Below are 13,279 nucleotides of genomic sequence, written 5' to 3' on the forward strand. Positions count from 1 at the left end.
CTTAGGAGAGTTTGTAAATTCATACCTTCAGAAGTGATGGTCAATATTTACAAGGCATTTATTTTGCCACACTTAGAGTACTGTGCTCCAGTCTTAGTTGGGTTATCATCTGGCCTATCTAACAAACTGGAGCTCACTAATCAGTATGCCTTTAGAACTCTTTTAAACATGGCTAAGTCAAACTCATATAGTACCTTACTTGACCATGTGGGACTGAAGACCTTAGAGCATCGCAGATATTCTCATGCTTTCTGCCTTTTTTATAAATGCTTATATAACATGGGGCCGAATAATATTAGGGAGATGTTTTTATTTCGTAATAATAAATATGAACTCAGAGGCTTCTGCAAGCTTGATCAGCTTACTTATACTATCAGATTCATGTATAGGTCATATCAATACGTCACTACAAGATTATGGAATAATCTACCTGACTATGCAAGAAGAGCTCCTTCTCTTAATATTTTTAAATCAATGCTGGACGAGGTCAACTTGACTACCAGTGTGGAGTGTGAATGCAACTTTTGTACATAGTTTATTTTATCCATAGCTTGTTCCCTCTCAGTCTTATTGATTCTTTTTTATTTCCTATATGTGCATCATGATTCCCATATGATTTTATAGTTCCTTTTTATTACTATTATTATCATCATTGTCTAGTTTGTTATATATATTATTTTAACCTGGCACGTTCACGTTAAAACGAGTTATACTCAATTGTGAAATGTGGATAAATAAATTACTACTACTACTACTACTACTACTACTACTACCACTACTACTTCAAATGAACCCTTAAGGGCTTCGGCAATAACGGAACCAAGAGCTGTCGCGTTTAGGGTAACACCAGAACTTCCTTCGTTTGCCGAGTTTATGGGTGCTTGAGCAGTTGAAGGCCTTTTCCCGCCTTTTTGTGAGGCTGGTTTTCCAGCTAATGTACGCACTTCATCAGTGCTAAGGTCCTCTTTAGAGGATTTTTCCTTACCCCTGACCTCTTTAGGAGGGGTTAAAGATGGATTGTCAGCCATTTACAGCAGAAGATGCGGCGTGTTTTCTCTCAGTTCTAAAAGCGCAGTTGGACTGTCGAAGGCGTAAGCTTGCACTGAGTTGACGCATGCGCTTGCTATCTCATGTGATCTTACAGCACCATAACGAGGTAGAAGACTATTGTGACGGATGAGAAAAAATATAAATTTGTAAGTAGTCATAGTATCGTAATATAAGTATTATTTCTTGTTAATTGTTAAGCAATTTTAGTGTTTTAAGTAACGTTAACCCTTCTTTTAGTAGTTTATGTGTATTTGACTTCGGATAATTATATATATGATCATAACAATAAAACAAAAACAAAGAAAAATAAGAAAAATGCGTATAGTGTTGACTGCGAGGGTGAAGCAAACTCTCCCAACTGATACTGTGTTACTCTGAGTGGTACGAATGTCAAGCGCATGCTTTGCTGACTGAACCGCTGAAGAAAAGTTCCCAAACAGTTTAAAAAACAGTTTAATATAAATGTAAGGTCCATGCTGTTCTGACTTAAGCGCTGAAGCAAAGTCGCCCAAACTGTGCTCTGTTACTCCGAGTGATTGGTAACTCCTGGCTGTGTCTGCGTGTTCCTTTCCAAACAGTTTAATACGGATGTCGAGTGCATGCTGTTTGGACTGAAGCACTGAAGGAAAGTCGCCCTGCTCGTACTGTGTTACTCCGAGTGACTCATAACTCCTGGCTGTGTCTGCGTGTTCTTCTCCAAACAGTTTACGACGAACTTCGAGTGCGTGTTCTTCAGAATGGTGTGCAGAATGAAAGTCACCCATCTCGTACTGTGTCACTCCGAGTGACTCGTAACTCCTGGCTGTGTCTGCGTGGTCTTCTCCAAACACTTTAACACGAATGTCGAGTGCATGCTGTTTGGACTGAAACGCTCAAGCAAACTCACCTAGGTCGTGCTGTGTTACTCCGAGTGAGTCATAACTCCTGGCTGTGTCTGCGTGTTCTTCCCCAAACCGTTTAATACGGATGTCGAGTGCATGCTGTTTGGACTGAAGCGCTGAAGGAAAGTCGCCCTGCTGCTGCTGTGTTACTCCGAGTGACTCGTAACTCCTGGCTGTGTCTGCGTGTTCTTCTCCAAACAGTTTAATACGGATGTCGACTGCATGCTGTTTGGACTGAAGAGCTCAAGCAAACTCACCTAGGTCGTGCTGTGTTACTCCGAGTGACTCATAACTCCTGGCTGTGTCTGCGTGTTCTTCCCCAAACCGTTTAATACGGATGTCGAGTGCATGCTGTTTGAACTGAAGCGCTGCAGGAAAGTCGCCCTGCTCGTGCTGTGTTACTCCGAGTGACTCGTAACTCCTGGCTGTGTCTGCGTGTTCTTCTCCAAACAGTTTAATACGGATGTCGAGTGCATGCTGTATGGACTGAAGCGCTGAACCAAAGTCGCCCTGGTGGTGCTGTGTTACTCCGAGTGATTCGTAACTGCTGGCTGTGTCTGCGTGTTCTTCTCCAAACAGTTTAATACGGATGTCGAGTGCATGCTGTTTGGACTGAAGCGCTGAAGCAAAGTCACCTAGGTCGTGCTGTGTTACTCCGAGTGACTCATAACTCCTGGCTGTGTCTGCGTGTTCTTTTCCAAACAGTTTACGACGAACTTCGAGTGCGTGTTCTTCAGAATGGTGTGCAGAATGAAGGTCACCCATTTCGTACTGTGTTACTCCGAGTGACTCGTAACTCCTGGCTGTGTCTGCGTGTTCTTCTCCAAACAGTTTAATACGGATGTCGACTGCATGCTGTTTGGACTGAAGAGCTCAAGCAAACTCACCTAGGTCGTGCTGTGTTACTCCGAGTGACTCATAACTCCTGGCTGTGTCTGCGTGTTCTTCCCCAAACCGTTTAATACGGATGTCGAGTGCATGCTGTTTGAACTGAAGCGCTGCAGGAAAGTCGCCCTGCTCGTGCTGTGTTACTCCGAGTGACTCGTAACTCCTGGCTGTGTCTGCGTGTTCTTCTCCAAACAGTTTAATACGGATGTCGAGTGCATGCTGTATGGACTGAAGCGCTGAACCAAAGTCGCCCTGGTGGTGCTGTGTTACTCCGAGTGATTCGTAACTGCTGGCTGTGTCTGCGTGTTCTTCTCCAAACAGTTTAATACGGATGTCGAGTGCATGCTGTTTGGACTGAAGCGCTGAAGCAAAGTCACCTAGGTCGTGCTGTGTTACTCCGAGTGACTCATAACTCCTGGCTGTGTCTGCGTGTTCTTTTCCAAACAGTTTACGACGAACTTCGAGTGCGTGTTCTTCAGAATGGTGTGCAGAATGAAGGTCACCCATTTCGTACTGTGTTACTCCGAGTGACTCGTAACTCCTGGCTGTGTCTGCGTGTTCTTCTCCAAACAGTTTAATACGAATGTCGAGTGCATGTTGTTTCGACTGAAGCGCTGAAGCAAAGTCGCCCTGCTCGTGCTGTGTTACTCCGAGTGACTCGTAACTCCTGGCTGTGTCTGCGTGTTCTTCTCCAAACAGTTTAATACGGATATCGAGTGCATGCTGTTTGGACTGAAGGGCTGAAGCAAAGTCACCTAGGTCGTGCTGTGTTACTCCGAGTGACTCATAACTCCTGGCTGTGTCTGCGTGTTCTTCTCCAAACAGTTTACGACGAACTTCGAGTGTGTATTCTTCAGAATGGTGTGCAGAATGAAAGTCACCCATCTCGTACTGTGTTACTCCGAGTGACTCGTAACTCCTGGCTGTGTCTGCGTGTTCTTCTCCAAACAGTTTAATACGGATGTCGAGTGCATGCTGTTTCGACTGAAGCGCTGAAGGAAAGTGGCCCTGCTCGTGCTGTGTTACTCCGAGTGACTCATAACTCCTGGCCGTGTCTGCGTGTTCTTCTCCAAACAGTTTAATACGGATATCGAGTGCATGCTGTTTGGACTGAAGCGCTGAAGGAAAGTCGCCCTGCTCGTGCTGTGTTACTCCGAGTGACTCGTAATTCCTGGCTGTGTCTGCGTGTTCTTCTCCAAACAATTTAATACGGATGTCGAGTGCATGCTGTTTGGACTGAAGCGCTGAAGGAAAGTCGCCCTGCTCGTGCTGTGTAAGTCCGAGTAACTCATAACTCCTGGCTGTGTCTGTGTGTTCTTCTCCAAACAGTTTAATACGGATATCGAGTGCATGCTGTTTGGAGTGAAGCGCTGAAGGAAAGTCGCCCTCCTCGTGTTGTGTTACTCCGAGTAACTCGTAACTCCTGGCTGTGTCTGCGTGTTCTTCTCCAAACAGTTTAATACGGATGTCGAGTGCATTTTCTTGAGAATGGTGTGCAGAAGGAAAATCACGCATCTTGTACTGTGTTACTCCTAGTGATTGGTAACTCCTGGCTGTGTCTGCGTGTTCTTCTCCAAACAGTTTAATACGGATATCGAGTGCATGCTGTTTGGACTGAAGCGCTGAAGGAAAGTCGCCCTGCTCGTGCTGTGTTAATCCGAGTGACTCGTAACTCCTGGCTGTGTCTGCGTGTTCTTCTCCAAACAGTTTTCGACGGACGTCGAGTGCATGTTCTTCAGAATGGTGTGCAGAATGAAAGTCGCCCATCTCGTACTGTGTCACTCCGAGTGACTCGTAACTCCTGGCTGTGTCTGCGTGTTCTTCTCCAAACAGTTTAATACGGATGTCGAGTGCATGTTGTTTGGACTGAAGCGCTGAAGGAAAGTCGCCCTGCTCGTGCTGTGTTACTCCGAGTGACTCGTAACTCCTGGCTGTGTCTGCGTGCTCCTCTCCAAACAGTTTAATACGGATGTCGAGTGCATGCTGTTTGGACTGAAGCGCTGAAGGAAAGTCGCCCTGCTCGTGCTGTGTTACTCCGAGTGACTCGTAACTCCTAGCTGTGTCTGCGTGTTCTTCTCCAAACAGTTTAATACGGATGTCGAGTGCATGCTGTTTGGATTGAAACGCTGAATTAAAGTCGCCCAGATCGTGCTGTGTTACTCCGAGTAATTGATAACTCCTTGCTGTGTCTGGGTGTTCTTTTCCAAACAGTTTAACTCTGATACTAAGCGCATGTTGTTTCGACTGAAGTGCTGAAGCTAGGTCGCCCAAATTGTGTTGTGTTGATCCGAGGGATTCGTAACTCTGAGCCGTGTTTGCGTGTGCTTTCCCAAATAATGTTAGACAGAGCGGCTTATGTATTTCCTCTGCCATTTGAATAACAGTATTCCTCATTAATCGCTTGGTATAGTCATCGAATAAATGCTTGGTTGCTTGACTTACAACACAGATAATTTCTAGTCTGAGTGGTTGAGTAATAAGACTAACTGGCTTTCGTTCTTGAATTTCTTCATCGACAAAGTTCAACTCTTTTTTTTCTATTGGTGGAATTATAAGAAGACTTGTGTCTCCCACTGCTCTACATTCTTGCAACGCCTTGTTATAAAACTGTGGAGCAATTGAAAAGTGGTTTTTAAAGCGGTGATAGATCGCAAGAACTTGTATTGCCGTTACTCTGAGAATTCTCTGGTCAGCGTTGCTAGACATCAACGAAAGAGCATTTTCTAAGTTTCGAACTCCATCCTCTGTTTTCCCAGAAGCCACTTGACAGATTCCTCTGTAACACAAGAGTTTTCCTCTATGTCCCACTGAGAAGGATGAACATGACATTTGCTCCTCCTCGGCGTCGGATAGCAGCTTCATCGTTCTTCCTTTTGTGCCCCAACACACCTCACCAAACGCCAGGGAAACCAGAAGCTGGTTGTTAAAAACGCTTTTTCTAAGCTTTTTCGCTTGATTGATTGCTGATTCATAAACCTCGTTGAAGACGTTTCCCTCGCACCAGAACAGGGAATCTAGAAATATCTCTGCTTCTATTAAAACACCAAAAACAGCGTCACATGTCTTAGGATCCGAACAACTTTCGGTGAGACTCTGAATAATATTTTGCTTCTCTTCATAGAATTCAAGAAATGCTGACTTTGAATGTCCTGTCAAAAACTGTGCGTTCAACTTCTCAAAAAGAGAAACGTAAAATGCAGAAAAGCGCACTTTTGAATTCAGCACTATTTTTTTCATTTCGTCTTCTCCTCTTTCTCTAACAAAGGACTGAAGCAGTTTATGCATCGACAATGAATCAGGTTTGGAACCAGAGTCAAGAAGTGATTTCCTTTGAAGCCTTTGTAAGATTTTCTTTGCCTGGAGCTTTGTTTTAACTCCCATAACGGCTGCGGCAACCGAGATGTTAAAATCTTCCGATAGAATGCTCAAGGAAACCACTGCCTCTCTGTCTTGTACTGAAAGTCTTAGAAAGGATGATTCAAATAGAAATTTTAATCTCAGATTACTAGGATAGTCTGGATTGTCTAACAGATCGACAATGTTTCTTTCTACAGATTCCTTCCACTCCTCGAGAAAGTGACTTGCTTGAGTGCTATCTTCAGAAATGGTGGAGCACAACAGCTTAATGGCCAGAGGCACATGCTCGCAGATTTTCGCAATTTTCCCACAATCAGATGCGGAAATAGCATTTGGAAGTAACTCACTCACCAACGCTTGAGAGAAGGACTCATCTAATGGCCCTATTCTCACTGCCTGGTGGTCTTTAAAGTGCACATTCATAAATTCAAGCGACTCCCTTGTGGTAATAACAAAAGTTGCCATCTTGGATCGACTGAGAATGTCTCTAAGAAACTGTATGAAATCTTCTTTCACGTTTGGCGCTCCGCTTTCGAGTAATTCATCAGCATTGTCAAGAATCACCACAAACTTGTCTGGAATCTTGGCCAGAACTTGAAAAAGTTCTTCGTCCATTGCTAGCCGCTGGGGTATTTCATCTTCTGTAGAAGCTCTCCTGAAAAAGCTAAACAGCTTTGATATCAAATCAGATTTTGAGTTTAGCCCTCGTAAGGAGAAGAAGTAGAAGGACAATTCTTTATCCTGGAGTTTATGTCCCACAGCAGTTGCCACGGAAGTTTTTCCGAAACCAGGCGAGCCCCATATCGACACGATTCGGGTGGATGTGGAAGCCACGTGACCGACGATGTCCTCACATTCTCTTTGGCGGCCAGTGAAGTGTGGAACCATCGGAGGAAGACACGATGGCGGAAGCAGTGCTTTTGAATCTTTCAAATGGCAAAGAACAGTGACAATCATGGTAAGTAACTGTTATGATATTAAAGAAGTTTAAATCAAATGATAATGTCGAAATAACGCAATTAAACCTTAAATTGTCAACATGATTCATCAAATGTCGTGGGGCTTTCGGAAAGTTGCTCTGCAACTGAGCCGTACGCCTCTGACGCAACAAAGTGAACCTCGCATACCATTTTTTATCTCTCAGCAATCTGTTTCAAACAATTAAAATATATGCAATACTCTCGGGTCAACAAAAGGTTGGTTTCCGCAACTTTCAGGCGCAAAAGGATAATTCTTTCACTTCATGTAATTTCGTCCATTTTAGATACAAATCGTAGACAAATCTTTTATCTTCAAAATTCCGTGTACTAATTTCGAAGTTAGCTTTCACTTTTAAAACTCAGTAAAGTGAATTTCACGAAGCCTAGTGGGTCAATTTTGGTCCATTCTTCTCTAATTTAGGGCCCTTCAAAGCGAGGTCGCGTTAAAATTTACCGCTTTATCAGTTATGAATAATAAATGATAACTACGCATTCTGCCCTATTTTAGCGGTGAAGATAGAAATCAAGTCGATTCTTCAACAAACCCTTTAAAAAATGTAACGTAGCTACAGAAGTGTATTAAGATTGTACCTTTCTGGGTTGTATTATTTTTTTCTTTTAATTCATCCATCTTCTTCTCCAATAAAGCAAGGTCTTCCTTACTTGCTCCACCTTCAACTTTTTCCTTTATTGCATTTGTCAACGCCTTTAATTCATCAATACTTGAACCCTCGCCTTCGAGAAATATGATTCGCTCTCGAAGCTCTTGATTGATACCGTACTCCAGATTGCGAACTGCTGTTGTGGGAAAGTCGGACTCTGTCAAACTACCGATGACATCAATTGGGTCAGTTTTCGTACCAAGAGCTTTGAATGCTTCTTTAGCCAGCTGCAGGTATCGGTCAAATGTTGGTTTATCAATCTCCGACTTTTGTGAGTGACAAAGTGAATTTCTTAAGAGTCGAAGCTGATCAATCGCGAGTGTAAACGTCTCGGCTTGGTTTCCACTTGGACTCACAACAGATACATGAAACTTTCCATGAGGTATTTTAAGGTGCCTCAAGTACAACTCACCAAGGGTCCTCTTATGGCCTGTGCTGTCCAGCATAGCGAAGGACTTCGCATATATGGTGGTCTGAAAAAGGGCTGTACAGTCCCATTCTTCATAGGAGAGGTGTGTAGGAACTTTGGACTTGCCACCCTCTTCGGCGAGAAACAAGTTCCTTACTGCTGTTGAGTCATCCCACAATTGATATCCGGGCCGATGCCCAAAGGTGCTGTCCCACATGGACTTGAACGTTTGACGCAAAGCGTTCGCGAACTCATTCAACACGATGGAGGCAAACTTGAAATAATTCAGCTGCTTGTCACTAAAGGGCTGCAGTGACATGTTTGGCTCTGACTTTTGAGATCGCAGCAAGTTGGCTACAATCCTTAACAACCTAGATAGAGATATTTTGTGAGACGATTTATTCAGTTTAACATCTCAAATACACTCAATACACTCCATTGCAAAACGCTGATCACTGAAAAGTAGTAACCGTGAGCGATCGAACTAAATGGAAGTTGCGTGACATGACACGCATTCGCGGTTAGGTAAAAATTAAATACATATGATACACGATCCTCGCAGTAGATAGCGCTATTTAAGCAATAGCGAAAATCAGATCTGAAAAAAATCAGGCCTGTACGGGATTCGAACCACTGACCTCTGCGATACTAGTGCAGCGCTCTAGCAATTGAGCTAACAAGCCAACTGGGAGCAGGCCGTAAAGTTGATTCGTAATAAACCTGTGAAAGTGATAAATGAGGCCGTACAGGCCGTACAGGCCTGATTTTTTTTAGGTCTGATTTTCGCTATTGCTTGAATAGCGCTATCTACTGCGAGGATCGTGCATCATATGTATCTAATACCGCAGTACAAAATATATGAGCTTCATATAACTCATTGTATCTCATTTATCATTTTCACGGGTTTATTACGAATCAACTTTACGGCCTGCTCCCAGTTGGCTTGTTAGCTCAATTGGTAGAGCGCTGCACTAGTATCGCAGAGGTCAGTGGTTCGAATCCCGTACAGGCCTGATTTTTTTCAGGTCTGATTTTCGCTATTGCTTAAATAGCGCTATCTACTGCGAGGATCGTGCATCATATGTATCTAATACCGCAGTACAGAATATATGAACTTCATATATTTCATTGTATCTCGTAAAAATTAAAATAGGATACACGATGATTAGAGTGCCTGGTTTTCTGGAGAGAGTGTAGGAAGTAGTCTGGATTTTAGCCGTCTCTCCCGCGCCCCCCTTGGGGTAAAGGGAAGAGATGGCTGAAATTCAGACTATGTAGGAAGTTACGACGCGGTGAATGTCGATGAAAAACAATAAAACTGGGATTTGACGATTCGGTACAGAACCTAGCAGACTCATGAATATGCAAGTACATGCTGATAACTACAAATAAGTGTCGACCAATTGGTAGTTTGAACATCCCCCTCCCCTCAGGAAACCTCCTGACATTTGAACTTTTGAGAGTTGGTTAGTTCAAATTCCAACCCCCTGGGACAAAATTGTTTTTAAATGCTGGGGCGGATCAAGGATTTAGTCAAGGGGGGTTCGGAGGGGGGTTCGGAGAGTTGTCCCCCTCCTGAGGGGTCTGAGATTTTCAAAATTAGGTCTTTGGAAACATGATTTCCAGCTTCCTGAGGGAAAATTTAGGGGGTTCGACCGAACCACCCAAACCAACCCTGGATCCCCCCCAGAAATGCCTCACTCAAGTGCTGGTTCTGATGGTCACACTTTTTGTAAAAGTCAGATCAGTAACCACGACTTTCTACTCATTGACCATCATTTACGAAAAAAGAAAAAAGAAAAGAAACAAAAAAAAATTGACACTTCCGATTCATAGTCTCCATCCATGCAAGTTTCGAATTTCCCTCCCACGGGCACAGGGATGGAAGATTATTGAAGCTTTTAATTGATTGATATAATATTTGGTGAATATAAAAACTTTGGGGTCATCCGTTCAAAATTTACTTTATGGGTTTCATCATTTTCAATATCAAGAGAGTGATGTATTCTAGTTATGACACAGTAACCCAGCTACAACAGGAGGAGGTCATCATTCAATTTTGGTGCGGGTGAGGTGGTGCACGAACTGAGCGTGATGAAGCGCGACTTATCACTTCGCCGTTTTAAACAAAATCACTATCGTAGACCTCTGAACCAAGACGAAAATCGAACTGCTTTCTTTTCTACTGTTTTAAACTGCTTTGTGTGCGGCGACAGTGAAAAAAAAAGGAGAAAAAAGTAAAAATAGATAAAAGAAAAGACAGAAATTAAGTTTCCTACAAAATCATAGAGTTTTTAAACAATGCTCTCCTTGTTCACACTTAATGATGCAAATGCACATTAATGGAAATAAAAATATTCCTCGGAATTTTATTACACGCAAATTTACATAAATTATTAAACCCCCAACATTCAGAAATGAAAGTCGTCTAAGTTGACATCACATTGAAGATGTACACCTTACACTTTCTTCTCTTATAACCCTCTATTCTCCCTCATCCTCTTTTTAGATGTATCCGAGGCTATATAAAAACTCTCGTGTTGCACCTTACGTCGACCGGAATTCAAGAAACCGAAAGTGATGGCGCAGTAACAAACACAAAAAATTATTGGAAGCTAAAGACTTTGGAAAAGTCCCGTAATGTGCATTCCGTAGTCTGACTTAGTCTCACCCATTCTTGGGACCCCTTGACTCGAGTTTAGCTTAGACTTCGGAAGATATCGTGATATGTTTCGAAGATGTCATATCTTTCGTAGACGGTAACTACGCGAAAAGCTTCCGCAATGATTGAAGATTTTTATTTATCACAGACCTCCATCGATATGGTGTTTTACATTTCTGTTGTGACTGTTTTTAAAAGCACGTAACATATCTTAGGTCGTAGCGACTAACAAAGGCTGTCAGAAAACGACAAAGATGCAGCGATATTTCTTGTCATGTCATGAAAGATGCCGTTTGTCCAGCAAACCTCTATCATCGATGTGTAGTTAGTCTTGCTGAGTAAGTACATTGCAAAAATGTTATCAACCTACCTTGAAATTCAAGTTCAGTGAATTGTCAAAAGTCTTGACAGCGCATGATGAGGCTGATTAACGTTATGAATCATGCACAAATCGAATAATTAGAACTTGAAATTAATTCTTAAACGGCCATCAGTGTTAGAAACGCAACTAAATTAACTTATGCATCGAAGCAGTCAAACTATTGTTTTTGGAAACAAATATGGCGTGATGGTCATAGGTCAGATGCACTTGAGCTTGCAATGCAAGGGAAATTTCCCTTCGATACTAAACTATTTCAAAAATTATGTATTACACAATTCCCGATCTCAAGTGAAACTCTCGTGTTGCACAGTACGTCGTAATCCAAGAAATTGGAAGCGATGACGCATAACAAATACAACAAATTCTTGGGAGTTTAAGACTTTGGGAAAATCTCGTAATGTGCTTTTCTTAGTTTTACCCATTCCTTCTGAAAGTTTGAAAGATATTTCAGTAACCACGCGAAAAGTTTAAAAAATTTATTGAATGATTGTCATGATATTTTTTTAAAATATTTCTTCTTCCTTTTTCTGTTGTGACTTTGGATTCGAAGACAAAATTTATCTCACACCCACGATGGAACATCGATCAGAAAACAGCAAGATGTACCTATCATGTTTCTTTTTATGTTATGAAAGATGCTGTTTGGGTAACAAACATTTATCGCAGACCTTCATCGATATGGCGGTTAGTCTTGTTAAGTAGATGGAAAACTGCTATTTACCTATCTTGAAATTCAAGCTAAAATGTCAGAAGTCTTGCCGGTGAACAAAGAGGCTGACTACTGTGAATTAAATATATATACACGAAATCCGCGATTACTGCTCGAATTCATCTAAAAAATTGATCTCAGTGTTAGGAAAGCGACGCCAGTTACGCACCGACTAAAGAAACATCTATAATCTATTGTTCTTGTGTCGTGATGGTCATTGATCGGATACATGCACCCCTGAAAGGGAAATTCCGCTAATGAATTCCCCTGATAAATTTCCGATGCCATAGTAGGTGATGTGATACTTTGAAATATGACTTTGATAATATACAAACAAAAATTATTTTTGAAGCCTTTTAAATGATGCACCATTATGATCATAAAATCTTCAAATAGCACTTATTTTTCCGACCTGCTTTCGGCAGCTTTCCGCTGCTTTCGGCTCCTTTTCGGCTACGAGAAGCTGGGAACCAATGAAATTCTGAAAGAGACTGGTAACTAATATGATAGGAATGCCTGTCGATAACTACATAACCTTGAGTTTTCCTCTTCTAGTAGACTGATGTTTGTTCTGCTACCTAAAATATTGACTTAGACTAAGCGTTAAGTGCTTCAGATGAACTAAGGGAAGGGTACGTAAGGCCAAGAAAGAAGAGATTAACAGATGCAATCAGGGGAGGCCTGGAGTGAGTTCGTCTAAGGTATTTGTTTCATATTGTTTTGTGAAGTTCGCTGTTTACAATATTTTTCTAACGATACACAGTTCTGGCAACGCGAATGAAACAACTTTCAAGACCTCGCTTCAGAGGTAAATCAGCTTCTCTCAATTTAACCCCCCACAACTTTGTTTTAGATGCTACGAAACAGAGTATTAATTGGTAATTTGGTTTTATCAACCAAGTTGATAATGGGCCATTCCATTTAAAATCCACACCCCCCCCATTGAAGGCTTTCCTGCAACACCCCTCCAGAAAATAAATTTTTCAACCCCCTTCAGAATTGCCTGAAATTATCCCCTTCAGAATTTTATGTAGCTATCAAGCAAACCAACTGAACCCCCTTCAGAAACTACTCGTGAGAATTTCTGTCAAGGGTACTTTATGGTGACCCCTCTCAGAAATATGGTTCAACCCCTCTAAGAAAAAATACAGCATTGACCCTCCTCCCCCTAAGAAATCCCAGGCCTTCAATAGGGGGGGTGCAGATATTAAATGGCATGGCCCAATGTAAAGTGGCCACATAAAGAGTTTAAAAGCTGACGTTTCGAGCGTTAGCCCTTCGTCAGAGCGGAGATTATTA

General features: G+C 42.2%; 1 protein-coding gene and 1 pseudogene across 2 annotated transcripts in view; one reads left to right on the forward strand and one right to left on the reverse strand.

Moving 5' to 3' along the window:
* LOC148727888 (uncharacterized) overlaps positions 1 to 13,279 on the forward strand; it is a 34,352-nt gene that overhangs the window by 8,898 nt on the left and 12,175 nt on the right. Inside the window, exon 1 of one of the 2 annotated variants that reach the window (XR_016002343.1) lies at positions 12,459 to 12,681. The gene's annotated coding sequence lies outside the window, so the exon portion shown is untranslated. Of the gene's footprint in view, positions 12,682 to 13,279 lie in introns of those variants that run through there. The other variant, XR_016002342.1, reaches the window with a different exon arrangement.
* LOC148727889 (uncharacterized) lies at positions 291 to 8,792 on the reverse strand (annotated as a pseudogene).

This window comes from Stylophora pistillata, chromosome 6 (assembly GCF_964205215.1).
Source record: "Stylophora pistillata chromosome 6, jaStyPist1.2, whole genome shotgun sequence".
Classification (NCBI taxonomy): domain Eukaryota; kingdom Metazoa; phylum Cnidaria; class Anthozoa; order Scleractinia; family Pocilloporidae; genus Stylophora; species Stylophora pistillata.